At 36.0% G+C, this 27059-nt stretch overlaps 1 protein-coding gene and 40 non-coding genes across 41 annotated transcripts in view; 1 reads left to right on the plus strand and 40 right to left on the minus strand.

Moving 5' to 3' along the window:
* The window catches only part of LOC107439618 (uncharacterized), a 315949-nt gene that overhangs the window by 131138 nt on the left and 157752 nt on the right, over nucleotides 1-27059 (plus strand). The gene's annotated exons all lie outside the window — the stretch shown is intronic.
* TRNAN-GUU (transfer RNA asparagine (anticodon GUU)) lies at nucleotides 105-178 on the minus strand. Its single transcript has one exon. It is a non-coding gene; the product is annotated as a tRNA-Asn (tRNA).
* On the minus strand, nucleotides 740-813 carry TRNAN-GUU (transfer RNA asparagine (anticodon GUU)). Its single transcript has one exon. It is a non-coding gene; the product is annotated as a tRNA-Asn (tRNA).
* TRNAN-GUU (transfer RNA asparagine (anticodon GUU)) lies at nucleotides 965-1038 on the minus strand. Its single transcript has one exon. It is a non-coding gene; the product is annotated as a tRNA-Asn (tRNA).
* Nucleotides 1600-1673, minus strand: TRNAN-GUU (transfer RNA asparagine (anticodon GUU)). The gene has a single exon. It is a non-coding gene; the product is annotated as a tRNA-Asn (tRNA).
* TRNAN-GUU (transfer RNA asparagine (anticodon GUU)) lies at nucleotides 1824-1897 on the minus strand. Its single transcript has one exon. It is a non-coding gene; the product is annotated as a tRNA-Asn (tRNA).
* On the minus strand, nucleotides 2459-2532 carry TRNAN-GUU (transfer RNA asparagine (anticodon GUU)). The gene has a single exon. It is a non-coding gene; the product is annotated as a tRNA-Asn (tRNA).
* On the minus strand, nucleotides 2683-2756 carry TRNAN-GUU (transfer RNA asparagine (anticodon GUU)). Its single transcript has one exon. It is a non-coding gene; the product is annotated as a tRNA-Asn (tRNA).
* Nucleotides 3963-4036, minus strand: TRNAN-GUU (transfer RNA asparagine (anticodon GUU)). The gene has a single exon. It is a non-coding gene; the product is annotated as a tRNA-Asn (tRNA).
* TRNAN-GUU (transfer RNA asparagine (anticodon GUU)) lies at nucleotides 4187-4260 on the minus strand. The gene has a single exon. It is a non-coding gene; the product is annotated as a tRNA-Asn (tRNA).
* TRNAN-GUU (transfer RNA asparagine (anticodon GUU)) lies at nucleotides 4411-4484 on the minus strand. The gene has a single exon. It is a non-coding gene; the product is annotated as a tRNA-Asn (tRNA).
* On the minus strand, nucleotides 4635-4708 carry TRNAN-GUU (transfer RNA asparagine (anticodon GUU)). The gene has a single exon. It is a non-coding gene; the product is annotated as a tRNA-Asn (tRNA).
* TRNAN-GUU (transfer RNA asparagine (anticodon GUU)) lies at nucleotides 4859-4932 on the minus strand. The gene has a single exon. It is a non-coding gene; the product is annotated as a tRNA-Asn (tRNA).
* Nucleotides 6118-6191, minus strand: TRNAN-GUU (transfer RNA asparagine (anticodon GUU)). The gene has a single exon. It is a non-coding gene; the product is annotated as a tRNA-Asn (tRNA).
* TRNAN-GUU (transfer RNA asparagine (anticodon GUU)) lies at nucleotides 6342-6415 on the minus strand. The gene has a single exon. It is a non-coding gene; the product is annotated as a tRNA-Asn (tRNA).
* Nucleotides 7604-7677, minus strand: TRNAN-GUU (transfer RNA asparagine (anticodon GUU)). Its single transcript has one exon. It is a non-coding gene; the product is annotated as a tRNA-Asn (tRNA).
* TRNAN-GUU (transfer RNA asparagine (anticodon GUU)) lies at nucleotides 8230-8303 on the minus strand. The gene has a single exon. It is a non-coding gene; the product is annotated as a tRNA-Asn (tRNA).
* TRNAN-GUU (transfer RNA asparagine (anticodon GUU)) lies at nucleotides 9905-9978 on the minus strand. Its single transcript has one exon. It is a non-coding gene; the product is annotated as a tRNA-Asn (tRNA).
* TRNAN-GUU (transfer RNA asparagine (anticodon GUU)) lies at nucleotides 10129-10202 on the minus strand. Its single transcript has one exon. It is a non-coding gene; the product is annotated as a tRNA-Asn (tRNA).
* Nucleotides 10764-10837, minus strand: TRNAN-GUU (transfer RNA asparagine (anticodon GUU)). Its single transcript has one exon. It is a non-coding gene; the product is annotated as a tRNA-Asn (tRNA).
* Nucleotides 11624-11697, minus strand: TRNAN-GUU (transfer RNA asparagine (anticodon GUU)). The gene has a single exon. It is a non-coding gene; the product is annotated as a tRNA-Asn (tRNA).
* TRNAN-GUU (transfer RNA asparagine (anticodon GUU)) lies at nucleotides 12257-12330 on the minus strand. Its single transcript has one exon. It is a non-coding gene; the product is annotated as a tRNA-Asn (tRNA).
* On the minus strand, nucleotides 12481-12554 carry TRNAN-GUU (transfer RNA asparagine (anticodon GUU)). The gene has a single exon. It is a non-coding gene; the product is annotated as a tRNA-Asn (tRNA).
* On the minus strand, nucleotides 13754-13827 carry TRNAN-GUU (transfer RNA asparagine (anticodon GUU)). The gene has a single exon. It is a non-coding gene; the product is annotated as a tRNA-Asn (tRNA).
* On the minus strand, nucleotides 13978-14051 carry TRNAN-GUU (transfer RNA asparagine (anticodon GUU)). Its single transcript has one exon. It is a non-coding gene; the product is annotated as a tRNA-Asn (tRNA).
* On the minus strand, nucleotides 14837-14910 carry TRNAN-GUU (transfer RNA asparagine (anticodon GUU)). Its single transcript has one exon. It is a non-coding gene; the product is annotated as a tRNA-Asn (tRNA).
* TRNAN-GUU (transfer RNA asparagine (anticodon GUU)) lies at nucleotides 15472-15545 on the minus strand. The gene has a single exon. It is a non-coding gene; the product is annotated as a tRNA-Asn (tRNA).
* On the minus strand, nucleotides 16521-16594 carry TRNAN-GUU (transfer RNA asparagine (anticodon GUU)). Its single transcript has one exon. It is a non-coding gene; the product is annotated as a tRNA-Asn (tRNA).
* TRNAN-GUU (transfer RNA asparagine (anticodon GUU)) lies at nucleotides 16745-16818 on the minus strand. Its single transcript has one exon. It is a non-coding gene; the product is annotated as a tRNA-Asn (tRNA).
* TRNAN-GUU (transfer RNA asparagine (anticodon GUU)) lies at nucleotides 17380-17453 on the minus strand. The gene has a single exon. It is a non-coding gene; the product is annotated as a tRNA-Asn (tRNA).
* On the minus strand, nucleotides 20753-20826 carry TRNAN-GUU (transfer RNA asparagine (anticodon GUU)). Its single transcript has one exon. It is a non-coding gene; the product is annotated as a tRNA-Asn (tRNA).
* TRNAN-GUU (transfer RNA asparagine (anticodon GUU)) lies at nucleotides 21388-21461 on the minus strand. The gene has a single exon. It is a non-coding gene; the product is annotated as a tRNA-Asn (tRNA).
* TRNAN-GUU (transfer RNA asparagine (anticodon GUU)) lies at nucleotides 21613-21686 on the minus strand. Its single transcript has one exon. It is a non-coding gene; the product is annotated as a tRNA-Asn (tRNA).
* Nucleotides 22661-22734, minus strand: TRNAN-GUU (transfer RNA asparagine (anticodon GUU)). The gene has a single exon. It is a non-coding gene; the product is annotated as a tRNA-Asn (tRNA).
* On the minus strand, nucleotides 23709-23782 carry TRNAN-GUU (transfer RNA asparagine (anticodon GUU)). The gene has a single exon. It is a non-coding gene; the product is annotated as a tRNA-Asn (tRNA).
* TRNAN-GUU (transfer RNA asparagine (anticodon GUU)) lies at nucleotides 23933-24006 on the minus strand. The gene has a single exon. It is a non-coding gene; the product is annotated as a tRNA-Asn (tRNA).
* Nucleotides 24157-24230, minus strand: TRNAN-GUU (transfer RNA asparagine (anticodon GUU)). Its single transcript has one exon. It is a non-coding gene; the product is annotated as a tRNA-Asn (tRNA).
* Nucleotides 24792-24865, minus strand: TRNAN-GUU (transfer RNA asparagine (anticodon GUU)). Its single transcript has one exon. It is a non-coding gene; the product is annotated as a tRNA-Asn (tRNA).
* TRNAN-GUU (transfer RNA asparagine (anticodon GUU)) lies at nucleotides 26065-26138 on the minus strand. Its single transcript has one exon. It is a non-coding gene; the product is annotated as a tRNA-Asn (tRNA).
* On the minus strand, nucleotides 26289-26362 carry TRNAN-GUU (transfer RNA asparagine (anticodon GUU)). Its single transcript has one exon. It is a non-coding gene; the product is annotated as a tRNA-Asn (tRNA).
* Nucleotides 26513-26586, minus strand: TRNAN-GUU (transfer RNA asparagine (anticodon GUU)). Its single transcript has one exon. It is a non-coding gene; the product is annotated as a tRNA-Asn (tRNA).

Consider the following 27059-nt stretch of genomic DNA (forward strand, 5'->3'; position numbering starts at 1 on the left):
TTCATCGCATTTTTTACTGTTATTTTTAAATTAGCATAATTAGTATAAGAAATTACGTTGCTTGCTATGTTTCTGTTATAAAAGGAAAGAAAAGTGTTTCGATACGCCCCCGGGTGGGCTCGAACCACCAACCTTTCGGTTAACAGCCGAACACGCTAACCAATTGCGCCACGGAGGCTTGATTGTTTCCTTAGTTTCGCTATAGAGAGGAATTATTATGATTACTGATCGTGAAATCTTTTTTCTTCCCATTTTTTAATTTAGGATCATTAATATGATGAATTTCGTTACTTGCTTTGTTTCTTTTATAAATAAAAATGTTTCTATACGCCCCCGGGTGGGCTCGAGCCACCAACCTTTCGGTTAACAGCCGAACGCGCTAGCCGATTGCCCCACGGAGGCTTGATATGTTGCTTAGTTTCGCCGTAGAAAGGAATTATCTTGACCAGTGATCGTAAAAGTGTTTTTCCTGCAATAATGTCTAACTTGCACAAATGAACTATAAAAGGACACGATGTGTAAACGAAGTGTAAATCAAAGTATCTGCTTATAATATTTTACAATTTCCGTTAAAGTAAATATTCTGGTTGATTGGTGAAAAAAAAGGAATTCAAACATCAATATATATTAATAAATTCATCGCATTTTTTACTGTTATTTTTAAATTAGCATAATTAGTATAAGAAATTACGTTGCTTGCTATGTTTCTTTTATAAAAGGAAAGAAAAGTGTTTCGATACGCCCCCGGGTGGGCTCGAACCACCAACCTTTCGGTTAACAGCCGAACGCGCTAGCCAATTGCGCCACGGAGGCTTGATTGTTTCCTTAGTTTCGCTATAGAGAGGAATTATCATGATTACTGATCTTGAAAGTTTTTTTCTTCCCATTTTTTAATTTAGGATCATTAATATGATGAATTTCGTTACTTGCTTTGTTTCTTTTATAAATTAAAAATGTTTCAATACGCCCCCGGGTGGGCTCGAACCACCAACCTTTCGGTTAACAGCCGAACGCGCTAACCAATTGCGCCACGGAGGCTTGATTGTTTCCTTAGTTTCGCTATAGAGAGGAATTATTATGATTACTGATCGTGAAATCTTTTTTCTTCCCATTTTTTAATTTAGGATCATTAATATGATGAATTTCGTTACTTGCTTTGTTTCTTTTATAAATAAAAATGTTTCTATACGCCCCCGGGTGGGCTCGAGCCACCAACCTTTCGGTTAACAGCCGAACGCGCTAGCCGATTGCGCCACGGAGGCTTGATATGTTGCTTAGTTTCGCCGTAGAAAGGAATTATCTTGACCAGTGATCGTAAAAGTGTTTTTCCTGCAATAATGTCTAACTTGCACAAATGAACTATAAAAGGACACGATGTGTAAACGAAGTGTAAATCAAAGTATCTGCTTATAATATTTTACAATTTTCGTTAAAGTAAATATTCTGGTCTATTGGTGAAAAAAAAGGAATTCAAACATCAATATATATTAATAAATTCATCGCATTTTTTACTGTTATTTTTAAACTAGCATAATTAGTATAAGAAATTACGTTGCTTGCTATGTTTCTGTTATAAAAGGAAAGAAAAGTGTTTCGATACGCCCCCGGGTGGGCTCGAACCACCAACCTTTCGGTTAACAGCCGAACGCGCTAGCCAATTGCGCCACGGAGGCTTGATTGTTTCCTTAGTTTCGCTATAGAGAGGAATTATCATGATTACTGATCTTGAAAGTTTTTTTCTTCCCATTTTTTAATTTAGGATCATTGATATGATGAATTTCGTTACTTGCTTTGTTTCTTTTATAAATAAAAATGTTTCAATACGCCCCCGGGTGGGCTCGAACCACCAACCTTTCGGTTAACAGCCGAACGCGCTAACCAATTGCGCCACGGAGGCTTGATTGTTTCCTTAGTTTCGCTATAGAGAGGAATTATTATGATTACTGATCGTGAAATCTTTTTTCTTCCCATTTTTTAATTTAGGATCATTAATATGATGAATTTCGTTACTTGCTTTGTTTCTTTTATAAATAAAAATGTTTCTATACGCCCCCGGGTGGGCTCGAGCCACCAACCTTTCGGTTAACAGCCGAACGCACTAGCCGATTGCGCCACGGAGGCTTGATATGTTGCTTAGTTTCGCCGTAGAAAGGAATTATCTTGACCAGTGATCGTAAAAGTGTTTTTCCTGCAATAATGTCTAACTTGCACAAATGAACTATAAAAGGACACGATGTGTAAACGAAGTGTAAATCAAAGTATCTGCTTATAATATTTTACAATTTTTGTTAAAGTAAATATTCTGGTTGATTGGTGAAAAAAAAGGAATTCAAACATCAATATATATTAATAAATTCATCGCATTTTTTACTGTTATTTTTAAATTAGCATAATTAGTATAAGAAATTACGTTGCTTGCTATGTTTCTTTTATAAAAGGAAAGAAAAGTGTTTCGATACGCCCCCGGGTGGGCTCGAACCACCAACCTTTCGGTTAACAGCCGAACGCGCTAACCAATTGCGCCACGGAGGCTTGATTGTTTCCTTAGTTTCGCTATAGAGAGGAATTATTATGATTACTGATCGTGAAATCTTTTTTCTTCCCATTTTTTAATTTAGGATCATTTATATGATGAATTTCGTTACTTGCTTTGTTTCTTTTATAAATAAAAATGTTTCGATACGCCCCCGGGTGGGCTCGAACCACCAACCTTTCGGTTAACAGCCGAACGCGCTAACCAATTGCGCCACGGAGGCTTGATTGTTTCCTTAGTTTCGCTATAGAGAGGAATTATTATGATTACTGATCGTGAAATCTTTTTTCTTCCTATTTTTTAATTTAGGATCATTAATATGATGAATTTCGTTACTTGCTTTGTTTCTTTTATAAATAAAAATGTTTCTATACGCCCCCGGGTGGGCTCGAGCCACCAACCTTTCGGTTAACAGCCGAACGCACTAGCCGATTGCGCCACGGAGGCTTGATATGTTGCTTAGTTTCGCCGTAGAAAGGAATTATCTTGACCAGTGATCGTAAAAGTGTTTTTCCTGCAATAATGTCTAACTTGCACAAATGAACTATAAAAGGACACGATGTGTAAACGAAGTGTAAATCAAAGTATCTGCTTATAATATTTTACAATTTTCGTTAAAGTAAATATTCTGGTTGATTGGTTAAAAAAAAAGGAATTCAAACATCAATATATATTAATAAATTCATCGCATTTTTTACTGTTATTTTTAAACTAGCATAATTAGTATAAGAAATTACGTTGCTTGCTATGTTTCTTTTATAAAAGGAAAGAAAAGTGTTTCGATACGCCCCCGGGTGGGCTCGAACCACCAACCTTTCGGTTAACAGCCGAACGCGCTAACCAATTGCTCCACGGAGTCTTGATTGTTTCCTTAGTTTCGCCGTAGAACCGTAGAAAGGAATTATCTTGACCAGTGATCGTAAAAGTGTTTTTTTTCTGCAATAATGTCTAACTTTAACAAATGAACAATAAAGGGACGCGATGTGTAAACGAAGAGTAAATCAAAGTATCTGCTTATAATATTTCACAATTTTCGCTAAAGTAAGTATTTGCGTTGATGGTGAAAAAAAAAAAATTCAAATATCGATATATATTAAATTATTCATCGCATTTTTTATTGTTATTTTTAAATTAGCATGATTAATATAAGAAATTACGTTGCTTGCTATGTTTCTATTATAAAAGAAAATAAAGGTGTTTCGATACGCCCCCGGGTGGGCTCGAACCACCAACCTTTCGGTTAACAGCCGAACGCGCTAGCCAATTGCGCCACGGAGCCTTGATTGTTTCCTTAGTTTCGCTATAGAGAGGAATTATCATGATTACTGATCTTGAAAGTTTCTTTCTTCCCATTTTTTAATTTAGGATCATTAATATGATGAATTTCGTTACTTGCTTTGTTTCTTTTATAAATAAAAATGTTTCAATACGCCCCCGGGTGGGCTCGAACCACCAACCTTTCGGTTAACAGCCGAACGCGCTAACCAATTGCGCCACGGAGGCTTGATTGTTTCCTTAGTTTCGCCATAGAGAGGAATTATTATGATTACTGATCGTGAAATCTTTTTTCTTCCCATTTTTGAATTTAGGATCATTAATATGATGAATTTCGTTACTTGCTTTGTTTCTTTTATAAATAAAAATGTTTCTATACGCCCCCGGGTGGGCTCGAACCACCAACCTTTCGGTTAACAGCCGAACGCGCTAACCAATTGCGCCACGGAGGCTTGATTGTTTTCTTAGTTTCGCTATAGAGAGGAATTATTATGATTACTGATCGTGAAATCTTTTTTCTTCCCATTTTTTAATTTAGGATCATTAATATGATGAATTTCGTTACTTGCTTTGTTTCTTTTATAAATAAAAATGTTTCAATACGCCCCCGGGTGGGCTCGAACCACCAACCTTTCGGTTAACAGCCGAACGCGCTAACCAATTGCGCCACGGAGGCTTGATTGTTTCCTTAGTTTCGCCATAGAGAGGAATTATTATGATTACTGATCGTGAAATCTTTTTTCTTCCCATTTTTGAATTTAGGATCATTAATATGATGAATTTCGTTACTTGCTTTGTTTCTTTTATAAATAAAAATGTTTCTATACGCCCCCGGGTGGGCTCGAACCACCAACCTTTCGGTTAACAGCCGAACGCGCTAACCAATTGCGCCACGGAGGCTTGATTGTTTTCTTAGTTTCGCTATAGAGAGGAATTATTATGATTACTGATCGTGAAATCTTTTTTCTTCCCATTTTTTAATTTAGGATCATTAATATGATGAATTTCGTTACTTGCTTTGTTTCTTTTATAAATAAAAATGTTTCAATACGCCCCCGGGTGGGCTCGAACCACCAACCTTTCGGTTAACAGCCGAACGCGCTAACCAATTGCGCCACGGAGGCTTGATTGTTTCCTTAGTTTCGCCATAGAGAGGAATTATTATGATTACTGATCGTGAAATCTTTTTTCTTCCCATTTTTGAATTTAGGATCATTAATATGATGAATTTCGTTACTTGCTTTGTTTCTTTTATAAATAAAAATGTTTCTATACGCCCCCGGGTGGGCTCGAACCACCAACCTTTCGGTTAACAGCCGAACGCGCTAGCCGATTGCGCCACGGAGGCTTGATAGGTTGCTTAGTTTCGCCGTAGAAAGGAATTATCTTGACCAGTGATCGTAAAAGTGTTTTTCCTGCAATAATGTCTAACTTGCACAAATGAACTATAAAAGGACACGATGTGTAAACGAAGTGTAAATCAAAGTATCTGCTTATAATATTTTACAATTTTCGTTAAAGTAAATATTCTGGTTGATTGGTGAAAAAAAAGAAATTCAAATATCGATATATATTAATTAATTCATCGCATTTTTTATTGTTATTTTTAAATTAGCATGATTAATATAAGAAATTACGTTGCTTGCTATGTTTCTATTATAAAAGAAAATAAAGGTGTTTCGGTACGCCCCCGGGTGGGCTCGAACCACCAACCTTTCGGTTAACAGCCGAACGCGCTAGCCAATTGCACCACGGAGAATTGATTGTTTCCTTAGTTTCGCTATAGAGAGGAATTATCATGATTACTGATAGTGAAAGTTTTTTTCTTCCCATTTTTTAATTTAGGATCATTAATATGATGAATTTCGTTACTTGCTTTGTTTCTTTTATAAATAAAAATGTTTCTATACGCCCCCGGGTGGGCTCGAACCACCAACCTTTCGGTTAACAGCCGAACGCGCTAGCCGATTGCGCCACGGAGGCTTGATAGGTTGCTTAGTTTCGCCGTAGAAAGGAATTATCTTGACCAGTGATCGTAAAAGTGTTTTTCCTGCAATAATGTCTAACTTGCACAAATGAACTATAAAAGGACACGATGTGTAAATCAAAGTATCTGCTTATAATATTTTACAATTTTCGTTAAAGTAAATATTCTGTTTGATTGGTGAAAAAAAAGGAATTCAAACATCAATATATATTAATAAATTCATCGCATTTTTTACTGTTATTTTTAAATTAGCATAATTAGTATAAGAAATTACGTTGCTTGCTATGTTTCTGTTATAAAAGGAAAGAAAAGTGTTTCGATACGCCCCCGGGTGGGCTCGAACCACCAACCTTTCGGTTAACAGCCGAACGCGCTAGCCAATTGCGCCACGGAGGCTTGATTGTTTCCTTAGTTTCGCTATAGAGAGGAATTATCATGATTACTGATCTTGAAAGTTTTTTTCTTCCCATTTTTTAATTTAGGATCATTAATATGATGAATTTCGTTACTTGCTTTGTTTCTTTTATAAATAAAAATGTTTCAATACGCCCCCGGGTGGGCTCGAACCACCAACCTTTCGGTTAACAGCCGAACGCGCTAACCAATTGCGCCACGGAGGCTTGATTGTTTCCTTAGTTTCGCTATAGAGAGGAATTATTATGATTACTGATCGTGAAATCTTTTTTCTTCCCATTTTTTAATTTAGGATCATTAATATGATGAATTTCGTTACTTGCTTTGTTTCTTTTATAAATAAAAATGTTTCTATACGCCCCCGGGTGGGCTCGAACCAGCAACCTTTCGGTTAACAGCCGAACGCGCTAGCCGATTGCGCCACGGAGGCTTGATAGGTTGCTTAGTTTCGCCGTAGAAAGGAATTATCTTGACCAGTGATCGTAAAAGTGTTTTTCCTGCAATAATGTCTAACTTGCACAAATGAACTATAAAAGGACACGATGTGTAAACGAAGTGTAAATCAAAGTATCTGCTTATAATATTTCACAATTTTCGCTAAAGTAAGTATTTGCGTTGATGGTGAAAAAAAAAAGAAATTCAAATATCGATATATATTAATTAATTCATCGCATTTTTTATTGTTATTTTTAAATTAGCATGATTAATATAAGAAATTACGTTGCTTGCTATGTTTCTATTATAAAAAAAAATAAAGGTGTTTCGATACGCCCCCGGGTGGGCTCGAACCACCAACCTTTCGGTTAACAGCCGAACGCGCTAGCCAATTGCACCACGGAGAATTGATTGTTTTCTTAGTTTCGCTATAGAGAGGAATTATCATGATTACTGATAGTGAAAGTTTTTTTCTTCCCATTTTTTAATTTAGGATCATTAATATGATGAATTTCGTTACTTGCTTTGTTTCTTTTATAAATAAAAATGTTTCTATACGCCCCCGGGTGGGCTCGAACCACCAACCTTTCGGCTAACAGCCGAACGCGCTAGCCGATTGCGCCACGGAGGCTTGATAGGTTGCTTAGTTTCGCCGTAGAAAGGAATTATCTTGACCAGTGATCGTAAAAGTGTTTTTCCTGCAATAATGTCTAACTTGCACAAATGAACTATAAAAGGACACGATGTGTAAACGAAGTGTAAATCAAAGTATCTGCTTATATTATTTTACAATTTTCGTTAAAGTAAATATTCTGGTTGATTGGTGAAAAAAAAGGAATTCAAACATCAATATATATTAATAAATTCATCGCATTTTTTACTGTTATTTTTAAATTAGTATAAGAAATTACGTTGCTTGCTATGTTTCTTTTATAAAAGGAAAGAAAAGTGTTTCGATACGCCCCCGGGTGGGCTCGAACCACCAACCTTTCGGTTAACAGCCGAACGCGCTAGCCAATTGCGCCACGGAGGCTTGTTTGTTTCCTTAGTTTCGCTATAGAGAGGAATTATCATGATTACTGATCTTGAAAGTTTTTTTCTTCCCATTTTTTAATTTAGGATCATTAATATGATGAATTTCGTTACTTGCTTTGTTTCTTTTATAAATAAAAATGTTTCTATACGCCCCCGGGTGGGCTCGAACCACCAACCTTTCGGCTAACAGCCGAACGCGCTAGCCGATTGCGCCACGGAGGCTTGATAGGTTGCTTAGTTTCGCCGTAGAAAGGAATTATCTTGACCAGTGATCGTAAAAGTGTTTTTCCTGCAATAATGTCTAACTTGCACAAATGAACTATAAAAGGACACGATGTGTAAACGAAGTGTAAATCAAAGTATCTGCTTATATTATTTTACAATTTTCGTTAAAGTAAATATTCTGGTTGATTGGTGAAAAAAAAGGAATTCAAACATCAATATATATTAATAAATTCATCGCATTTTTTACTGTTATTTTTAAATTAGTATAAGAAATTACGTTGCTTGCTATGTTTCTTTTATAAAAGGAAAGAAAAGTGTTTCGATACGCCCCCGGGTGGGCTCGAACCACCAACCTTTCGGTTAACAGCCGAACGCGCTAGCCAATTGCGCCACGGAGGCTTGTTTGTTTCCTTAGTTTCGCTATAGAGAGGAATTATCATGATTACTGATCTTGAAAGTTTTTTTCTTCCCATTTTTTAATTTAGGATCATTAATATGATGAATTTCGTTACTTGCTTTGTTTCTTTTATAAATAAAAATGTTTCAATACGCCCCCGGGTGGGCTCGAACCACCAACCTTTCGGTTAACAGCCGAACGCGCTAGCCGATTGCGCCACGGAGGCTTGATAGGTTGCTTAGTTTCGCCGTAGAAAGGAATTATCTTGACCAGTGATCGTAAAAGTGTTTTTCCTGCAATAATGTCTAACTTGCACAAATGAACTATAAAAGGACGCGATGTGTAAACGAAGTGTAAATCAAAGTATCTGCTTATAATATTTTACAATTTTCGTTAAAGTAAATATTCTGATTGATTGGTGAAAAAAAAGGAATTCAAACATGAATATATATTAATAAATTCATCGCATTTTTTACTGTTATTTTTAAACTAGCATAATTAGTATAAGAAATTACGTTGCTTGCTATGTTTCTTTTATAAAAGGAAAGAAAAGTGTTTCGATACGCCCCCGGGTGGGCTCGAACCACCAACCTTTCGGTTAACATCCGAACGCGCTAACCAATTGCGCCACGGAGGCTTGATTGTTTCCTTAGTTTCGCCGTAGAAAGGAATTATCTTGACCAGTGATCGTAAAAGTGTTTTTTTCCTGCAATAATGTCTAACTTTAACAAATGAACAATAAAGGGACGCGATGTGTAAACGAAGAGTAAATCAAAGTATCTGCTTATAATATTTCACAATTTTCGCTAAAGTAAGTATTTGCGTTGATGGTGAAAAAAAAAAGAAATTCAAATATCGATATATATTAATTAATTCATCGCATTTTTTATTGTTATTTTTAAATTAGCATGATTAATATAAGAAATTACGTTGCTTGCTATGTTTCTATTATAAAAAAAAATAAAGGTGTTTCGATACGCCCCCGGGTGGGCTCGAACCACCAACCTTTCGGTTAACAGCCGAACGCGCTAGCCAATTGCACCACGGAGAATTGATTGTTTTCTTAGTTTCGCTATAGAGAGGAATTATCATGATTACTGATAGTGAAAGTTTTTTTCTTCCCATTTTTTAATTTAGGATCATTAATATGATGAATTTCGTTACTTGCTTTGTTTCTTTTATAAATAAAAATGTTTCTATACGCCCCCGGGTGGGCTCGAACCACCAACCTTTCGGCTAACAGCCGAACGCGCTAGCCGATTGCGCCACGGAGGCTTGATAGGTTGCTTAGTTTCGCCGTAGAAAGGAATTATCTTGACCAGTGATCGTAAAAGTGTTTTTCCTGCAATAATGTCTAACTTGCACAAATGAACTATAAAAGGACACGATGTGTAAACGAAGTGTAAATCAAAGTATCTGCTTATATTATTTTACAATTTTCGTTAAAGTAAATATTCTGGTTGATTGGTGAAAAAAAAGGAATTCAAACATCAATATATATTAATAAATTCATCGCATTTTTTACTGTTATTTTTAAATTAGTATAAGAAATTACGTTGCTTGCTATGTTTCTTTTATAAAAGGAAAGAAAAGTGTTTCGATACGCCCCCGGGTGGGCTCGAACCACCAACCTTTCGGTTAACAGCCGAACGCGCTAGCCAATTGCGCCACGGAGGCTTGTTTGTTTCCTTAGTTTCGCTATAGAGAGGAATTATCATGATTACTGATCTTGAAAGTTTTTTTCTTCCCATTTTTTAATTTAGGATCATTAATATGATGAATTTCGTTACTTGCTTTGTTTCTTTTATAAATAAAAATGTTTCAATACGCCCCCGGGTGGGCTCGAACCACCAACCTTTCGGTTAACAGCCGAACGCGCTAACCAATTGCGCCACGGAGGCTTGATTGTTTCCTTAGTTTCGCTATAGAGAGGAATTATTATGATTACTGATCGTGAAATCTTTTTTCTTCCCATTTTTTAATTTAGGATCATTAATATGATGAATTTCGTTACTTGCTTTGTTTCTTTTATAAATAAAAATGTTTCTATACGCCCCCGGGTGGGCTCGAACCACCAACCTTTCGGTTAACAGCCGAACGCGCTAGCCGATTGCGCCACGGAGGCTTGATAGGTTGCTTAGTTTCGCCGTAGAAAGGAATTATCTTGACCAGTGATCGTAAAAGTGTTTTTCCTGCAATAATGTCTAACTTGCACAAATGAACTATAAAAGGACGCGATGTGTAAACGAAGTGTAAATCAAAGTATCTGCTTATAATATTTTACAATTTTCGTTAAAGTAAATATTCTGATTGATTGGTGAAAAAAAAGGAATTCAAACATCAATATATATTAATAAATTCATCGCATTTTTTACTGTTATTTTTAAACTAGCATAATTAGTATAAGAAATTACGTTGCTTGCTATGTTTCTTTTATAAATGGAAAGAAAAGTGTTTCGATACGCCCCCGGGTGGGCTCGAACCACCAACCTTTCGGTTAACAGCCGAACGCGCTAACCAATTGCGCCACGGAGGCTTGATTGTTTCCTTAGTTTCGCTATAGAGAGGAATTATTATGATTACTGATCGTGAAATCTTTTTTCTTCCCATTTTTTAATTTAGGATCATTAATATGATGAATTTCGTTACTTGCTTTGTTTCTTTTTTAAATAAAAATGTTTCTATACGCCCCCGGGTGGGCTCGAACCACCAACCTTTCGGTTAACAGCCGAACGCGCTAGCCGATTGCGCCACGGAGGCTTGATAGGTTGCTTAGTTTCGCCGTAGAAAGGAATTATCTTGACCAGTGATCGTAAAAGTGTTTTTCCTGCAATAATGTCTAACTTGCACAAATGAACTATAAAAGGACGCGACGTGTAAACGAAGTGTAAATCAAAGTATCTGCTTATAATATTTTACAATTTTCGTTAAAGTAAATATTCTGATTGATTGGTGAAAAAAAAGGAATTCAAACATCAATATATATTAATAAATTCATCGCATTTTTTACTGTTATTTTTAAATTAGCATAATTAGTATAAGAAATTACGTTGCTTGCTATGTTTCTTTTATAAAAGGAAAGAAAAGTGTTTCGATACGCCCCCGGGTGGGCTCGAACCACCAACCTTTCGGTTAACAGCCGAACGCTCTAGCCAACTGCGCCACGGAGGCTTGATTGTTTCCTTAGTTTCGCTATAGAGAGGAATTATCATGATTACTGATCTTGAAAGTTTTTTTCTTCCCATTTTTTAATTTAGGATCATTAATATGATGAATTTCGTTACTTGCTTTGTTTCTTTTATAAATTAAAAATGTTTCAATACGCCCCCGGGTGGGCTCGAACCACCAACCTTTCGGTTAACAGCCGAACGCGCTAACCAATTGCGCCACGGAGGCTTGATTGTTTCCTTAGTTTCGCTATAGAGAGGAATTATTATGATTACTGATCGTGAAATCTTTTTTCTTCCCATTTTTTAATTTAGGATCATTAATATGATGAATTTCGTTACTTGCTTTGTTTCTTTTATAAATAAAAATGTTCTTACGCCACCGGGTGGGCTCGAGCCACCAACCTTTCGGTTAACAGCCGAACGCGCTAGCCGATTGCGCCACGGAGGCTTGATATGTTGCTTAGTTTCGCCGTAGAAAGGAATTATCTTGACCAGTGATCGTAAAAGTGTTTTTCCTGCAATATTGTCTAACTTGCACAAATGAACTATAAAAGGACACGATGTGTAAACGAAGTGTAAATCAAAGTATCTGCTTATAATATTTTACAATTTTCGTTAAAGTAAATATTCTGGTTGATTGGTGAAAAAAAAGGAATTCAAACATCAATATATATTAATAAATTCATCGCATTTTTTACTGTTATTTTTGAATTAGCATAATTAGTATAAGAAATTACGTTGCTTGCTATGTTTCTTTTATAAAAGGAAAGAAAAGTGTTTCGATACGCCCCCGGGTGGGCTCGAACCACCAACCTTTCGGTTAACAGCCGAACGCGCTAGCCAATTGCGCCACGGAGGCTTGATTGTTTCCTTAGTTTCGCTATAGAGAGGAATTATCATGATTACTGATCTTGAAAGTTTTTTTCTTCCCATTTTTTAATTTAGGATCATTAATATGATGAATTTCGTTACTTGCTTTGTTTCTTTTATAAATAAAAATGTTTCAATACGCCCCCGGGTGGGCTCGAACCACCAACCTTTCGGTTAACAGCCGAACGCGCTAACCAATTGCGCCACGGAGGCTTGATTGTTTCCTTAGTTTCGCTATAGAGAGGAATTATTATGATTACTGATCGTGAAATCTTTTTTCTTCCCATTTTTTAATTTAGGATCATTAATATGATGAATTTCGTTACTTGCTTTGTTTCTTTTATAAATAAAAGTGTTTCGATACGCCCCCGGGTGGGCTCGAACCACCAACCTTTCGCTTAACAGCCGAACGCGCTAACCAATTGCGCCACGGAGGCTTGATTGTTTCCTTAGTTTCGCCGTAGAAAGGAATTATCTTGACCAGTGATCGTAAAAGTGTTTTTTTCCTGCAATAATGTCTAACTTTAACAAATGAACAATAAAGGGACGCGATGTGTAAACGAAGAGTAAATCAAAGTATCTGCTTATAATATTTCACAATTTTCGCTAAAGTTAGTATTTGCGTTGATGGTGAGAAAAAAAAGAAATTCAAATATCGATATCTATTAATTAATTCATCGCATTTTTTATTGTTATTTTTAAATTAGCATGATTAATATAAGAAATTACGTTGCTTGCTATGTTTCTATTATAAAAGAAAATAAAGGTGTTTCGATACGCCCCCGGGTGGGCTCGAACCACCAACCTTTCGGTTAACAGCCGAACGCGCTAGCCAATTGCACCACGGAGAATTGATTGTTTCCTTAGTTTCGCTATAGAGAGGAATTATCATGATTACTGATAGTGAAAGTTTTTTTCTTCCCATTTTTTAATTTAGGATCATTAATATGATGAATTTCGTTACTTGCTTTGTTTCTTTTATAAATAAAAATGTTTCTATACGCCCCCGGGTGGGCTCGAACCACCAACCTTTCGGTTAACAGCCGAACGCGCTAGCCGATTGCGCCACGGAGTCTTGATAGCTTGCTTAGTTTCGCCGTAGAAAGGAATTATCTTGACCAGTGATCGTAAAAGTGTTTTTCCTGCAATAATGTCTAACTTGCACAAATGAACTATAAAAGGACACGATGTGTAAACGAAGTGTAAATCAAAGTATCTGCTTATAATATTTTACAATTTTCGTTAAAGTAAATATTCTGGTTGATTGGTGAAAAAAAAGGAATTCAAACATCAATATATATTAATAAATTCATCGCATTTTTTACTGTTATTTTTAAATTAGCATAATTAGTATAAGAAATTACGTTGCTTGCTATGTTTCTTTTATAAAAGGAAAGAAAAGTGTTTCGATACGCCCCCGGGTGGGCTCGAACCACCAACCTTTCGGTTAACAGCCGAACGCGCTAGCCAATTGCGCCACGGAGGCTTGATTGTTTCCTTAGTTTCGCTATAGAGAGGAATTATCATGATTACTGATCTTGAAAGTTTTTTTCTTCCCATTTTTTAATTTAGGATCATTAATATGATGAATTTCGTTACTTGCTTTGTTTCTTTTATAAATAAAAATGTTTCAATACGCCCCCGGGTGGGCTCGAACCACCAACCTTTCGGTTAACAGCCGAACGCGCTAACCAATTGCGCCACGGAGGCTTGATTGTTTCCTTAGTTTCGCTATAGAGAGGAATTATTATGATTACTGATCGTGAAATCTTTTTTCTTCCCATTTTTTAATTTAGGATCATTAATATGATGAATTTCGTTACTTGCTTTGTTTCTTTTATAAATAAAAATGTTTCTATACGCCACCGGGTGGGCTCGAGCCACCAACCTTTCGGTTAACAGCCGAACGCGCTAGCCGATTGCGCCACGGAGGCTTGATATGTTGCTTAGTTTCGCCGTAGAAAGGAATTATCTTGGCCAGTGATCGTAAAAGTGTTTTTCTTGCAATATTGTCTAACTTGCACAAATGAACTATAAAAGGACACGATGTGTAAACGAAGTGTAAATCAAAGTATCTGCTTATAATATTTTACAATTTTCGTTAAAGTAAATATTCTGGTTGATTGGTGAAAAAAAAGGAATTCAAACATCAATATATATTAATAAATTCATCGCATTTTTTACTGTTATTTTTGAATTAGCATAATTAGTATAAGAAATTACGTTGCTTGCTATGTTTCTTTTATAAAAGGAAAGAAAAGTGTTTCGATACGCCGCCGGGTGGGCTCGAACCACCAACCTTTCGGTTAACAGCCGAACGCGCTAGCCAATTGCGCCACGGAGGCTTGATTGTTTCCTTAGTTTCGCTATAGAGAGGAATTATCATGATTACTGATCTTGAAAGTTTTTTTCTTCCCATTTTTTAATTTAGGATCATTAATATGATGAATTTCGTTACTTGCTTTGTTTCTTTTATAAATAAAAATGTTTCAATACGCCCCCGGGTGGGCTCGAACCACCAACCTTTCGGTTAACAGCCGAACGCGCTAACCAATTGCGCCACGGAGGCTTGATTGTTTCCTTAGTTTCGCTATAGAGAGGAATTATTATGATTACTGATCGTGAAATCTTTTTTCTTCCCATTTTTTAATTTAGGATCATTAATATGATGAATTTCGTTACTTGCTTTGTTTCTTTTATAAATAAAAATGTTTCTATACGCCACCGGGTGGGCTCGAGCCACCAACCTTTCGGTTAACAGCCGAACGTGCTAGCCGATTGCGCCACGGAGGCTTGATATGTTGCTTAGTTTCGCCGTAGAAAGGAATTATCTTGACCAGTGATCGTAAAAGTGTTTTTCCTGCAATAATGTCTAACTTGCACAAATGAACTATAAAAGGACACGATGTGTAAACGAAGTGTAAATCAAAGTATCTGCTTATAATATTTTACAATTTTCGTTAAAGTAAATATTCTGGTTGATTGGTGAAAAAAAAGGAATTCAAACATCAATATATATTAATAAATTCATCGCATTTTTTACTGTTATTTTTAAACTAGCATAATTAGTATAAGAAATTACGTTGCTTGCTATGTTTCTTTTATAAAAGAAAAGAAAAGTGTTTCGATACGCCCCCGGGTGGGCTCGAACCACCAACCTTTCGGTTAACAGCCGAACGCGCTAACCAATTGCGCCACGGAGGCTTGATTGTTTCCTTAGTTTCGCCGTAGAAAGGAATTATCTTGACCAGTGATCGTAAAAGTGTTTTTTTCCTGCAATAATGTCTAACTTTAACAAATGAACAATAAAGGGACGCGATGTGTAAACGAAGAGTAAATCAAAGTATCTGCTTATAATATTTCACAATTTTCGCTAAAGTAAGTATTTGCGTTGATGGTGAAAAAAAAAAGAAATTCAAATATCGATATATATTAATTAATTCATCGCATTTTTTATTGTTATTTTTAAATTAGCATGATTAATATAAGAAATTACGTTGCTTGCTATGTTTCTATTATAAAAGAAAATAAAGGTGTTTCGATACGCCCCCGGGTGGGCTCGAACCACCAACCTTTCGGTTAACAGCCGAACGCGCTAGCCAATTGCACCACGGAGAATTGATTGTTTCCTTAGTTTCGCTATAGAGAGGAATTATCATGATTACTGATAGTGAAAGTTTTTTTCTTCCCATTTTTTAATTTAGGATCATTAATATGATGAATTTCGTTACTTGCTTTGTTTCTTTTATAAATAAAAATGTTTCTATACGCCCCCGGGTGGGCTCGAACCACCAACCTTTCGGTTAACAGCCGAACGCGCTAGCCGATTGCGCCACGGAGTCTTGATAGCTTGCTTAGTTTCGCCGTAGAAAGGAATTATCTTGACCAGTGATCGTAAAAGTGTTTTTCCTGCAATAATGTCTAACTTGCACAAATGAACTATAAAAGGACACGATGTGTAAACGAAGTGTAAATCAAAGTATCTGCTTATAATATTTTACAATTTTCGTTAAAGTAAATATTCTGGTTGATTGGTGAAAAAAAAGGAATTCAAACATCAATATATATTAATAAATTCATCGCATTTTTTACTGTTATTTTTAAATTAGCATAATTAGTATAAGAAATTACGTTGCTTGCTATGTTTCTTTTATAAAAGGAAAGAAAAGTGTTTCGATACGCCCCCGGGTGGGCTCGAACCACCAACCTTTCGGTTAACAGCCGAACGCGCTAGCCAATTGCGCCACGGAGGCTTGATTGTTTCCTTAGTTTCGCTATAGAGAGGAATTATCATGATTACTGATCTTGAAAGTTTTTTTCTTCCCATTTTTTAATTTAGGATCATTAATATGATGAATTTCGTTACTTGCTTTGTTTCTTTTATAAATAAAAATGTTTCAATACGCCCCCGGGTGGGCTCGAACCACCAACCTTTCGGTTAACAGCCGAACGCGCTAACCAATTGCGCCACGGAGGCTTGATTGTTTCCTTAGTTTCGCTATAGAGAGGAATTATTATGATTACTGATCGTGAAATCTTTTTTCTTCCCATTTTTTAATTTAGGATCATTAATATGATGAATTTCGTTACTTGCTTTGTTTCTTTTATAAATAAAAATGTTTCTATACGCCCCCGGGTGGGCTCGAGCCACCAACCTTTCGGTTAACAGCCGAACGCGCTAGCCGATTGCGCCACGGAGGCTTGATATGTTGCTTAGTTTCGCCGTAGAAAGGAATTATCTTGACCAGTGATCGTAAAAGTGTTTTTCCTGCAATAATGTCTAACTTGCACAAATGAACAATAAAAGGACACGATGTGTAAACGAAGTGTAAATCAAAGTATCTGCTTATAATATTTTACAATTTTCGTTAAAGTAAATATTCTGGTTGATTGGTGAAAAAAAAGGAATTCAAACATCAATATATATTAATAAATTCATCGCATTTTTTACTGTTATTTTTAAATTAGCATAATTAGTATAAGAAATTACGTTGCTTGCTATGTTTCTTTTATAAAAGGAAAGAAAAGTGTTTCGATACGCCCCCGGGTGGGCTCGAACCACCTACCTTTCGGTTAACAGCCGAACGCGCTAACCAATTGCGCCACGGAGGCTTGATTGTTTCCTTAGTTTCGCTGTAGAAAGGAATTATCTTGACCAGTGATCGTAAAAGTGTTTTTTTCCTGCAATAATGTCTAACTTTAACAAATGAACAATAAAGGGACGCGATGTGTAAACGAAGAGTAAATCAAAGTATCTGCTTATAATATTTCACAATTTTCGCTAAAGTAAGTATTTGCGTTGATGGTGGAAAAAAAAAGAAATTCAAATATCGATATATATTAATTAATTCATCGCATTTTTTATTGTTATTTTTAAATTAGCATGATTAATATAAGAAATTACGTTGCTTGCTATTTTTCTATTATAAAAGAAAATAAAGGTGTTTCGATACGCCCCCGGGTGGGCTCGAACCACCAACCTTTCGGTTAACAGCCGAACGCGCTAGCCAATTGCACCACGGAGAATTGATTGTTTCCTTAGTTTCGCTATAGAGAGGAATTATCATGATTACTGATAGTGAAAGTTTTTTTCTTCCCATTTTTTAATTTAGGATCATTAATATGATGAATTTCGTTACTTGCTTTGTTTCTTTTATAAATAAAAATGTTTCTATACGCCCCCGGGTGGGCTCGTACCACCAACCTTTCGGTTAACAGCCGAACGCGCTAGCCGATTGCGCCACGGTGGCTTGATAGCTTGCTTAGTTTCGCCGTAGAAAGGAATTATCTTGACCAGTGATCGTAAAAGTGTTTTTCCTGCAATATTGTCTAACTTGCACAAATGAACTATAAAAGGACACGATGTGTAAACGAAGTGTAAATCAAAGTATCTGCTTATAATATTTTACAATTTTCGTTAAAGTAAATATTCTGGTTGATTGGTGAAAAAAAAAGGAATTCAAACATCAATATATATTAATAAATTCATCGCATTTTTTACTGTTATTTTTAAATTAGCATAATTAGTATAAGAAATTACGTTGCTTGCTATGTTTCTTTTATAAAAGGAAAGAAAAGTGTTTCGATACGCCCCCGGGTGGGCTCGAACCACCTACCTTTCGGTTAACAGCCGAACGCGCTAACCAATTTCGCCACGGAGGCTTGATTGTTTCCTTAGTTTCGCCGTAGAAAGGAATTATCTTGACCAGTGATCGTAAAAGTGTTTTTTTCCTGCAATAATGTCTAACTTTAACAAATGAACAATAAAGGGACGCGATGTGTAAACGAAGAGTAAATCAAAGTATCTGCTTATAATATTTCACAATTTTCGCTAAAGTAAGTATTTGCGTTGATGGTGGAAAAAAAAAGAAATTCAAATATCGATATATATTAATTAATTCATCGCATTTTTTATTGTTATTTTTAAATTAGCATGATTAATATAAGAAATTACGTTGCTTGCTATTTTTCTATTATAAAAGAAAATAAAGGTGTTTCGATACGCCCCCGGGTGGGCTCGAACCACCAACCTTTCGGTTAACAGCCGAACGCGCTAGCCAATTGCACCACGGAGAATTGATTGTTTCCTTAGTTTCGCTATAGAGAGGAATTATCATGATTACTGATAGTGAAAGTTTTTTTCTTCCCATTTTTTAATTTAGGATCATTAATATGATGAATTTCGTTACTTGCTTTGTTTCTTTTATAAATAAAAATGTTTCTATACGCCCCCGGGTGGGCTCGTACCACCAACCTTTCGGTTAACAGCCGAACGCGCTAGCCGATTGCGCCACGGAGGCTTGATAGCTTGCTTAGTTTCGCCGTAGAAAGGAATTATCTTGACCAGTGATCGTAAAAGTGTTTTTCCTGCAATATTGTCTAACTTGCACAAATGAACTATAAAAGGACACGATGTGTAAACGAAGTGTAAATCAAAGTATCTGCTTATAATATTTTACAATTTTCGTTAAAGTAAATATTCTGGTTGATTGGTGAAAAAAAAAGGAATTCAAACATCAATATATATTAATAAATTCATCGCATTTTTTACTGTTATTTTTAAATTAGCATAATTAGTATAAGAAATTACGTTGCTTGCTATGTTTCTTTTATAAAAGGAAAGAAAAGTGTTTCGATACGCCCCCGGGTGGGCTCGAACCACCTACCTTTCGGTTAACAGCCGAACGCGCTAACCAATTTCGCCACGGAGGCTTGATTGTTTCCTTAGTTTCGCCGTAGAAAGGAATTATCTTGACCAGTGATCGTAAAAGTGTTTTTTTCCTGCAATAATGTCTAACTTTAACAAATGAACAATAAAGGGACGCGATGTGTAAACGAAGAGTAAATCAAAGTATCTGCTTATAATATTTCACAATTTTCGCTAAAGTAAGTATTTGCGTTGATGGTGGAAAAAAAAAGAAATTCAAATATCGATATATATTAATTAATTCATCGCATTTTTTATTGTTATTTTTAAATTAGCATGGTTAATATAAGAAATTACGTTGCTTGCTATTTTTCTATTATAAAAGAAAATAAAGGTGTTTCGATACGCCCCCGGGTGGGCTCGAACCACCAACCTTTCGGTTAACAGCCGAACGCGCTAGCCAATTGCACCACGGAGAATTGATTGTTTCCTTAGTTTCGCTATAGAGAGGAATTATCATGATTACTGATAGTGAAAGTTTTTTTCTTCCCATTTTTTAATTTAGGATCATTAATATGATGAATTTCGTTACTTGCTTTGTTTCTTTTATAAATAAAAATGTTTCTATACGCCCCCGGGTGGGCTCGTACCACCAACCTTTCGGTTAACAGCCGAACGCGCTAGCCGATTGCGCCACGGAGGCTTGATAGCTTGCTTAGTTTCGCCGTAGAAAGGAATTATCTTGACCAGTGATCGTAAAAGTGTTTTTCCTGCAATATTGTCTAACTTGCACAAATGAACTATAAAAGGACACGATGTGTAAACGAAGTGTAAATCAAAGTATCTGCTTATAATATTTTACAATTTTCGTTAAAGTAAATATTCTGGTTGATTGGTGAAAAAAAAGGAATTCAAACATCAATATATATTAATAAATTCATCGCATTTTTTACTGTTATTTTTAAATTAGCATAATTAGTATAAGAAATTACGTTGCTTGCTATGTTTCTTTTATAAAAGGAAAGAAAAGTGTTTCGATACGCCCCCGGGTGGGCTCGAACCACCAACCTTTCGGTTAACAGCCGTACGCGCTAGCCAATTGCGCCACGGAGGCTTGATTGTTTCCTTAGTTTCGCTATAGAGAGGAATTATCATGATTACTGATCTTGAAAGTTTTTTTCTTCCCATTTTTTAATTTAGGATCATTAATATGATGAATTTCGTTACTTGCTTTGTTTCTTTTATAAATAAAAATGTTTCAATACGCCCCCGGGTGGGCTCGAACCACCAACCTTTCGGTTAACAGCCGAACGCGCTAACCAATTGCGCCACGGAAGCTTGATTGTTTCCTTAGTTTCGCTATAGAGAGGAATTATTATGATTACTGATCGTGAAATCTTTTTTCTTCCCATTTTTTAATTTAAGATCATTAATATGATGAATTTCGTTACTTGCTTTGTTTCTTTTATAAATAAAAATGTTTCTATACGCCCCCGGGTGGGCTCGAGCCACCAACCTTTCGGTTAACAGCCGAACGCGCTAGCCGATTGCGCCACGGAGGCTTGATATGTTGCTTAGTTTCGCCGTAGAAAGGAATTATCTTGACCAGTGATCGTAAAAGTGTTTTTCCTGCAATAATGTCTAACTTGCACAAATGAACTATAAAAGGACACGATGTGTAAACGAAGTGTACATCAAAGTATCTGCTTATAATATTTTACAATTTTCGTTAAAGTAAATATTCTGGTTGATTGGTGAAAAAAAAGGAATTCAAACATCAATATATATTAATAAATTCATCGCATTTTTTACTGTTATTTTTAAATTAGCATAATTAGTATAAGAAATTACGTTGCTTGCTATGTTTCTTTTATAAAAGGAAAGCAAAGTGTTTCGATACGCCCCCGGGTGGGCTCGAACCACCAACCTTTCGGTTAACAGCCGAACGCGCTAGCCAATTGCGCCACGGAGGCTTGATTGTTTCCTTAGTTTCGCTATAGAGAGGAATTATCATGATTACTGATCTTGAAAGTTTTTTTCTTCCCATTTTTTAATTTAGGATCATTAATATGATGAATTTCGTTACTTGCTTTGTTTCTTTTATAAATTAAAAATGTTTCAATACGCCCCCGGGTGGGCTCGAACCACCAACCTTTCGGTTAACAGCCGAACGCGCTAACCAATTGCGCCACGGAGGCTTGATTGTTTCCTTAGTTTCGCTATAAAGAGGAATTATTATGATTACTGATCGTGAAATCTTTTTTCTTCCCATTTTTTAATTTAGGATCATTAATATGATGAATTTCGTTACTTGCTTTGTTTCTTTTATAAATAAAAATGTTTCTATACGCCACCGGGTGGGCTCGAGCCACCAACCTTTCGGTTAACAGCCGAACGCGCTAGCCGATTGCGCCACGGGGGCTTGATATGTTGCTTAGTTTCGCCGTAGATAGGAATTATCTTGACCAGTGATCGTAAAAGTGTTTTTCCTGCAATAATGTCTAACTTGCACAAATGAACTATAAAAGGACACGATGTGTAAACGAAGTGTAAATCAAAGTATCTGCTTATAATATTTTACAATTTTCGTTAAAGTAAATATTCTGGTTGATTGGTGAAAAAAAAGGAATTCAAACATCAATATATATTAATAAATTCATCGCATTTTTTACTGTTATTTTTAAACTAGTATAATTAGTATAAGAAATTACGTTGCTTGCTATGTTTCTTTTATAAAAGGAAAGAAAAGTGTTTCGATACGCCCCCGGGTGGGCTCGAACCACCAACCTTTCGGTTAACAGCCGAACGCGCTAGCCGATTGCGCCACGGAGGCTTGATAGGTTGCTTAGTTTCGCCGTAGAAAGGAATTATCTTGACCAGTGATCGTAAAAGTGTTTTTTCTGCAATAATGTCTAACTTTAACAAATGAACAATAAAGGGACGCGATGTGTAAACGAAGAGTAAATCAAAGTATCTGCTTATAATATTTCACAATTTTCGCTAAAGTAAGTATTTGCGTTGATGGTGAAAAAAAAAAAGAAATTCAAATATCGATATATATTAAATTATTCATCGCATTTTTTATTGTTATTTTTAAATTAGCATGATTAATATAAGAAATTACGTTGCTTGCTATGTTTCTATTATAAAAGAAAATAAAGGTGTTTCGATACGCCCCCGGGTGGGCTCGAACCACCAACCTTTCGGTTAACAGCCGAACGCGCTAGCCAATTGCGCCACGGAGGCTTGATTGTTTCCTTAGTTTCGCTATAAAGAGGAATTATTATGATTACTGATCGTGAAATCTTTTTTCTTCCCATTTTTTAATTTAGGATCATTAATATGATGAATTTCGTTACTTGCTTTGTTTCTTTTATAAATAAAAATGTTTCTATACGCCACCGGGTGGGCTCGAGCCACCAACCTTTCGGTTAACAGCCGAACGCGCTAGCCGATTGCGCCACGGGGGCTTGATATGTTGCTTAGTTTCGCCGTAGATAGGAATTATCTTGACCAGTGATCGTAAAAGTGTTTTTCCTGCAATAATGTCTAACTTGCACAAATGAACTATAAAAGGACACGATGTGTAAACGAAGTGTAAATCAAAGTATCTGCTTATAATATTTTACAATTTTCGTTAAAGTAAATATTCTGGTTGATTGGTGAAAAAAAAGGAATTCAAACATCAATATATATTAATAAATTCATCGCATTTTTTACTGTTATTTTTAAACTAGTATAATTAGTATAAGAAATTACGTTGCTTGCTATGTTTCTTTTATAAAAGGAAAGAAAAGTGTTTCGATACGCCCCCGGGTGGGCTCGAACCACCAACCTTTCGGTTAACAGCCGAACGCGCTAGCCGATTGCGCCACGGAGGCTTGATAGGTTGCTTAGTTTCGCCGTAGAAAGGAATTATCTTGACCAGTGATCGTAAAAGTGTTTTTTCTGCAATAATGTCTAACTTTAACAAATGAACAATAAAGGGACGCGATGTGTAAACGAAGAGTAAATCAAAGTATCTGCTTATAATATTTCACAATTTTCGCTAAAGTAAGTATTTGCGTTGATGGTGAAAAAAAAAAAGAAATTCAAATATCGATATATATTAAATTATTCATCGCATTTTTTATTGTTATTTTTAAATTAGCATGATTAATATAAGAAATTACGTTGCTTGCTATGTTTCTATTATAAAAGAAAATAAAGGTGTTTCGATACGCCCCCGGGTGGGCTCGAACCACCAACCTTTCGGTTAACAGCCGAACGCGCTAGCCAATTGCGCCACGGAGGCTTGATTGTTTCCTTAGTTTCGCTATAGAGAGGAATTATCATGATTACTGATCTTGAAAGTTTTTTTCTTCCCATTTTTTAATTTAGGATCATTAATATGATGAATTTCGTTACTTGCTTTGTTTCTTTTATAAATAAAAATGTTTCAATACGCCCCCGGGTGGGCTCGAACCACCAACCTTTCGGTTAACAGCCGAACGCGCTAACCAATTGCGCCACGGAGGCTTGATTGTTTCCTTAGTTTCGCTATAGAGAGGAATTATTATGATTACTGATCGTGAAATCTTTTTTCTTCCCATTTTTTAATTTAGGATCATTAATATGATGAATTTCGTTACTTGCTTTGTTTCTTTTATAAATAAAAATGTTTCATTACGCCCCCGGGTGGGCTCGAACCACCAACCTTTCGGTTAACAGCCGAACGCGCTACCCAATTGCGCCACGGAGGCTTGATTGTTTCCTTAGTTTCGCTATAGAGAGGAATTATTATGATTACTGATCGTGAAATCTTTTTTCTTCCCATTTTTTAATTTAGGATCATTAATATGATGAATTTCGTTACTTGCTTTGTTTCTTTTATAAATAAAAATGTTTCTATACGCCCCCGGGTGGGCTCGAACCACCACCCTTTCGGTTAACAGCCGAACGCGCTAGCCGATTGCGCCACGGAGGCTTGATAGGTTGCTTAGTTTCGCCGTAGAAAGGAATTATCTTGACCAGTGATCGTAAAAGTGTTTTTCCTGCAATAATGTCTAACTTGCACAAATGAACTATAAAAGGACACGATGTGTAAACGAAGTGTAAATCAAAGTATCTGCTTATAATATTTTACAATTTTCGTTAAAGTAAATATTCTGGTTGATTGGTGAAAAAAAAGGAATTCAAACATCCATATATATTAATAAATTCATCGCATTTTTTACTGTTATTTTTAAACTAGCATAATTAGTATAAGAAATTACGTTGCTTGCTATGTTTCTTTTATAAAAGGAAAGAAAAGTGTTTCGATACGCCCCCGGGTGGGCTCGAACCACCAACCTTTCGGTTAACAGCCGAACGCGCTAGCCAATTGCGCCACGGAGGCTTGATTGTTTCCTTAGTTTCGCTATAGAGAGGAATTATCATGATTACTGATCTTGAAAGTTTTTTTCTTCCCATTTTTTAATTTAGGATCATTAATATGATGAATTTCGTTACTTGCTTTGTTTCTTTTATAAATTAAAATTGTTTCAATACGCCCCCGGGTGGGCTCGAACCACCAACCTTTCGGCTAACAGCCGAACGCGCTAACCAATTGCGCCACGGAGGCTTGATTGTTTCCTTAGTTTCGCTATAGAGAGGAATTATTATGATTACTGATCGTGAAATCTTTTTTCTTCACATTTTTTAATTTAGGATCATTAATATGATGAATTTCGTTACTTGCTTTGTTTCTTTTATAAATAAAAATGTTTCTATACGCCACCGGGTGGGCTCGAGCCACCAACCTTTCGGTTAACAGCCGAACGCGCTAGCCGATTGCGCCACGGGGGCTTGATATGCTGCTCAGTTTCGCCGTAGATAGGAATTATCTTGACCAGTGATCGTAAAAGTGTTTTTCCTGCAATAATGTCTAACTTGCACAAATGAACTATAAAAGGACACGATGTGTAAACGAAGTGTAAATCAAAGTATCTGCTTATAATATTTTACAATTTTCGTTAAAGTAAATATTCTGGTTGATTGGTGAAAAAAAAGGAATTCAAACATCAATATATATTAATAAATTCATCGCATTTTTTACTGTTATTTTTAAACTAGTATAATTAGTATAAGAAATTACGTTGCTTGCTATGTTTCTTTTATAAAAGGAAAGAAAAGTGTTTCGATACGCCCCCGGGTGGGCTCGAACCACCAACCTTTCGGTTAACAGCCGAACGCGCTAGCCGATTGCGCCACGGAGGCTTGATAGGTTGCTTAGTTTCGCCGTAGAAAGGAATTATCTTGACCAGTGATCGTAAAAGTGTTTTTTCTGCAATAATGTCTAACTTTAACAAATGAACAATAAAGGGACGCGATGTGTAAACGAAGAGTAAATCAAAGTATCTGCTTATAATATTTCACAATTTTCGCTAAAGTAAGTATTTGCGTTGATGGTGGAAAAAAAAAAGAAATTCAAATATCGATATATATTAAATTATTCATCGCATTTTTTATTGTTATTTTTAAATTAGCATGATTAATATAAGAAATTACGTTGCTTGCTATGTTTCTATTATAAAAGAAAATAAAGGTGTTTCGATACGCCCCCGGGTGGGCTCGAACCACCAACCTTTCGGTTAACAGCCGAACGCGCTAGCCAATTGCGCCACGGAGGCTTGATTGTTTCCTTAGTTTCGCTATAGAGAGGAATTATCATGATTACTGATCTTGAAAGTTTTTTTCTTCCCATTTTTTAATTTAGGATCATTAATATGATGAATTTCGTTACTTGCTTTGTTTCTTTTATAAATAAAAATGTTTCAATACGCCCCCGGGTGGGCTCGAACCACCAACCTTTCGGTTAACAGCCGAACGCGCTAACCAATTGCGCCACGGAGGCTTGATTGTTTCCTTAGTTTCGCTATAGAGAGGAATTATTATGATTACTGATCGTGAAATCTTTTTTCTTCCCATTTTTTAATTTAGGATCATTAATATGATGAATTTCGTTACTTGCTTTGTTTCTTTTATAAATAAAAATGTTTCAATACGCCCCCGGGTGGGCTCGAACCACCAACCTTTCGGTTAACAGCCGAACGCGCTACCCAATTGCGCCACGGAGGCTTGATTGTTTCTTTAGTTTCGCTATAGAGAGGAATTATTATGATTACTGATCGTGAAATCTTTTTTCTTCCCATTTTTTAATTTAGGATCATTAATATGATGAATTTCGTTACTTCCTTTGTTTCTTTTATAAATAAAAATGTTTCTATACGCCCCCGGGTGGGCTCGAACCACCACCCTTTCGGTTAACAGCCGAACGCGCTAGCCGATTGCGCCACGGAGGCTTGATAGGTTGCTTAGTTTCGCCGTAGAAAGGAATTATCTTGACCAGTGATCGTAAAAGTGTTTTTCCTGCAATAATGTCTAACTTGCACAAATGAACTATAAAAGGACACGATGTGTAAACGAAGTGTAAATCAAAGTATCTGCTTATAATATTTTACAATTTTCGTTAAAGTAAATATTCTGGTTGATTGGTGAAAAAAAAGGAATTCAAACATCCATATATATTAATAAATTCATCGCATTTTTTA

Source organism: Parasteatoda tepidariorum, chromosome 9 (genome assembly GCF_982258835.1).
Source record: "Parasteatoda tepidariorum strain Cologne lab strain chromosome 9, Ptep-v5.0, whole genome shotgun sequence".
Taxonomy (NCBI): domain Eukaryota; kingdom Metazoa; phylum Arthropoda; class Arachnida; order Araneae; family Theridiidae; genus Parasteatoda; species Parasteatoda tepidariorum.